The sequence below is a fragment of the Echinops telfairi genome, unplaced genomic scaffold, assembly GCF_000313985.2.
Source record: "Echinops telfairi isolate 266 unplaced genomic scaffold, ASM31398v2 ScPeMD7_4;HRSCAF=17, whole genome shotgun sequence".
Taxonomy (NCBI): Eukaryota; Metazoa; Chordata; class Mammalia; order Afrosoricida; family Tenrecidae; genus Echinops; species Echinops telfairi.
The window spans coordinates 44,381,235-44,385,943 of record NW_022103900.1 but is presented as its reverse complement, the minus strand read 5'-3'; the positions used below and the strand labels follow the sequence as shown (position 1 = coordinate 44,385,943).

Genomic DNA, 4,709 nt, shown 5'->3' with positions numbered 1-4,709 from the left:
ATGCAATTATAGCAAAAGATTCCTTAGAAGAGTTTCTTATTCAAGAATACAGTATCTTCATTTAAATTTAACAAACCTGCCTTCCTTAATGGGACTCAGAATTCCATCCAGAAACTAATGGCATGGAATAAACATAGATGTAGGGTAATTTAAGGAGTTCAAGAAGGAAGAGAATATTTTGAAGCTGATTGTGGAAGCAATTGTACAATACTGCCTGATGTGATTGAACTATGGAATAATATTAGCTCCGAATAATTTACCAATAATATTAGTCTTAGGTCCCAATAAAATTATTTTGGAAAACACATCCTGACTTTTGGTAATAAAATGATGAGATATGGCACTGAAAAAAAGTTTACATTTTTATAGTTTTATAGTGGAAATAAGTAGTTAAGAGAGTTCAGAAGCACAAATGATACCTAAAATCTGAATCCCATCTATTGCTTTTGTTTGTTTGTTTGTTTGTTTCAAAGGCATGTATTTTAATAATAAACTTTTTTAAAAAATCAAGACTAAATTCGCCTAAATTTTTAAGTACATATATTGCAAACACTTAGAGCATCCAAATCTATATATATTCCCACATGTTGTAACAAGCATTGAGCTTCACTTTTACAAAATGGCTACAATTAGTTTCTCATATTCAGAAATTTATTTATCACTCCATGTTTCTTTTCAGTGCCCTGATCAGTAAAACAAATGGATACACAGTAAGGCTCTGGCCTGTTTAAGAGTCTGCTCTCTGAAGTACTATACTTTACATGGCTAATAATAATTTTATATTTAAATTGCCAAATAGTGAGTATGGTTTATTATTAGCTAAGTGATATTCTGTGATATTGGTAGATATGCCTTCAATACGCATTATCTCCTTCAGTTAGTAAGTGTTGGATGTATATGACATAATAAATTGTGTGAAAACTACCTATTATAAAGGTTCTTGGTTAAATTTTCACTTATCAAATTCATAGGTGTAATTCTGCCACAGCTAAGTAAAATAACTTCGATAGATCCCTGAGCTAAGCATTGGACTGCTATCTGAAAAGCTGAGGGTTCAAACCCACCAACTTTACAGAGGAAGACATCTGAGGCAGCTTACTCCTATAAAGAGTCATGGCCTCGTAGGAAGCCGCTTACTCTGCCCTCTAGGGAGACTTTGAGTTGTGACTGAGTCAAAAAGGCAGTACTGGTTCAGGTTCCATCCTGGTATGGGAATACCAGTGGAAAGTAACAAAGGAGGGGGAGAGGGGTTGTTTGACAGTTGTCCGCCATTATTATTTGCATTATCACCTCCACCGTTCAGAATTTATGATAGATGCTGATGATAAAAGGAACCTGGATTTATCAATCGGGCTGCTAAATGCAAGGTCAGCAGTTTGAACCAACTAGCTGTTCTGGGTAGGAAAGATGAGGCTTTCCAGTCCCATGGAGATCTACAGTCCTCGAACCTCACTAGAGCAGTTCTAGTTGCCGGTTTGCTACGGCAGTGGGTTTGGCTTGGTTTCTGGAATAATAAATAGCAGATAACCCTTTGTTGTTCCCAAGATGCAATCCAGTTAGTTCAAACTTTCAGGGACCCTATGCACAATGGAGAAAACAGGACCCAGGCCAGTGCAATGCACAGATATTGAAGGGCATTGTTGCAATCAGTGTGTCAACCCATCTCATTGAAGATCCTCCCCTTTTCACTGACTCTCGACTTTAACAAGCATGCTGTTGTTCTCCAAGGACTGCTTCATCCTGATAACAGGTCCAAAGTATGTGAGATGATGTCTCACCACGCTCACTTCCAAGGAGCCTTTTAGCTACATGTCTCCTATTTGTTGGTTCTGTGAGTTCATGGGATAGAATAAAAAGCATCAATTGTTCTTCTGCCTTCCTTCCTCATTGTCCAACTTTCACATGCATATGAAGAACTTGAAATGACCAGGGCATGTGTCAGGCACATCTTAATACTCAAAGTGACATCTCTGATCAAATGTATCTACTAACCCACAATGCCAAAGATAAACAAATATAAGAGTTTTACCTCTTTTTAGTTGTAAATAGATCCACCATGCAATCAGAATACATTGACACATATTGATGATTGGAATGAAAAAAATTGAAAACAAAGAACAAACAGAGTTAGAAATATATCCTCTACAGAAATTACACTGAAGATCATAAGACAGATTTTTTCAAGATCAATGACCGATTCACTGGGTTATTTTTTTCATTTACCAACATGGGGACGATCCATGTGGACATCTAGGGAGGAAATACATGGGAATAAAATCTACTCCATCTATGAAAAGATATGACAGAAATGCTTAATATTATCAGGCATCACACAGCTGGGGGTTGACAGTTGATCAGATTACCAATTTCTCATATACAAAGCCACGTTGAAGCATAAGAAAAAAATTAAGTTCATGAAAGCAAAAGTATAACCTGAACATATCTCACTAGAATCCGGAGATCATCTCAAGATTAGATTTGATGCTTTGGGTTGTAATCACTGAATTCCTGACAAGTTGTGGGATGATATAAAGGATATAATAATGAAGAAAGCAAAAGATCATTTTTTTAAAAAGGAAAGAAAGAAAAGACCAAAAGAGATGTGAGAACCCATGTGCTCTAGAACTTTGAGTAGCTAAGGGTAAAGGATACCATGATGACGGTAAAAGAGCTGAACATACATATCAAAGGTGACTCCCGAAGATAAATTACAATATTACAATGAAATAAGTGTTAAGACCTGGAGTTAGAAAGGAAACATGTTCAGTTTTCTCCACGATGAACTCTTCATTGGGTTTTAATATCTTCATTCAATTTGCTGTAGACAATGGTTCACTTTGACACATTATAGGAAAGTGAAAATACTAGTTTATGAACCAGTAAGATATTAGAGCCCCAAAGCTTGACAGACTACACTAATTGTGATCCTCTACAGGTGACTTCAAGTGGGTAGATGTTGAATGTAGCATGCAGCTTTACCTGGAAAAGGCCTGCCTTCTACATAGGTAGACTCCAAAGACCAATCTATTCTCCCAGATCCTGACATCTTGGCTATATTTGAACAACACATAAAAATTACATGGAACTTAAAGCCCCTCCAACTTTGGACAGGTATAAGAATCCGTTAATTTGAGAAAATAGTAATTTTGGAGCTGTGTAGTTCTCATCTTCCATCACAATATGACCAGTTGGAAAGTAGAATCATTCTGAATACAAAGAAAGATGATAAGGTAGGCATTTAGCAGGGAGTTGACTTTTTTATTTCTTTATTTAAATTCTGAGGCGTTTTCCATATCTTTCTACCTCCAACACCACACACACACACACCTGCCTACAGGTGGACATGGAAGAAGCCTATACAAAGGGGGTTTCAAAAAGTTTGTAAAAAAATTGAATGGACACATAACAGAAATTCTTCCATGGACTTTTTATTTAATGTCCCTGTTCCCTAAGCTTGTTTTAATAGGGCTCTGTTGTATCTTCCATTGCATCAACTATTGCATCTTCCTCGGTGTTTTTATTGATGATAGGGGCAATCAAGTGAGTGCCATTGAATGGGTTCCTACTTACAGTCACCTCCTCGAACAGCAGCACAAAGACTGCCCTGGTCCTGAGTCAGCCTCACAACCTTGACTCTGCTTTCGCTCATAGTGGCTGCCGCCACCTGTGCCAATCTAGTTCATGAGTCTTGCTCTTTCTACAACCCTGTGTTTTCTCAAGCATGTAGCTTTCTCCAGGAACTGGTCCATCCTGATCAGATGTCCAAAGTATGTAGGATGAATCCTTGCTACCCTTACCGCTGGCTGGACTTCTGCATTGTTTACCAACACAATAATGCAAGTGCATCAATATGCTTATGTTCTTCATTATTCATATTAGAATTCATTTTCAAAATGAAGGTTTATTTTAAGCATTTTAATAAAAAGGTCAAATATCATTGAGAATATTAATTTCATAAACATTCATAACAGTAGAATATTGAATAATAAAACAAAAATAAACTTAATTTTTCTTTAGAAAGTTCATTTTTCTTCAAACTCAGTCTTAAATAGCCTGTCTTTTTTTTTTTAACAGGGGAGACCGCGAACGCAGTCCCCCACTACCACAAACTATGGGGAAACCACAGGGGTCAGCACATCCGGAGTGCAACGGATAAGCCTCGCCCTGGGAAAACCACCTTCGTGATCATGGTATGTCCCCTGCCAGGTGAGTATAAATAGCCTGTCTTCCTAGACCATTTCAGAAGGCTGTGGATGACAATGGAGGTCCTATGTCTGTTGGCAATGTCCCCACAGGCAGCCTCCACTGACTCCCCTGTGACCAGAGTCTAGGGATGTGAACAGCCTTGCTCTCCAACAGAGAGCTTTGCGGAGTCTAAGAGATAGTTAGGTCAAATGTCACACCTGATCCTTTGATCTCACTTTCGACACATTGTAAAATTGGTTCAGTTTGTAATATTTTCTGCTTTCCTTCTGAACTGTTTCTGTGTTGTTTTGTCTTGTCACTTTCCCCCCCTATTTGTGTTTTGTATGACTTTCTGTATGGTAAATCCAGGACAGATAAATCCAAAATTCTGAATTAAAAATTACCTAAGGCAGGAGAGGCTGGTGTGGCATTGGGGTGAGGGGTAGAAATGGAGAACTAACAACAATGAACATAAGAAAGAAAAAAAGTTCTGAAATTGTGGTATGATTGCACAACTCTTCTTA

At 37.7% G+C, this 4,709-nt stretch overlaps 1 pseudogene; it reads right to left on the bottom strand.

The window, feature by feature from the left end:
• Positions 1-4,071: 4,071 nt before the first annotated feature.
• Positions 4,072-4,214, bottom strand: LOC115873037 (annotated as a pseudogene).
• Between the last annotated feature and the right edge of the window lie 495 nt (positions 4,215-4,709).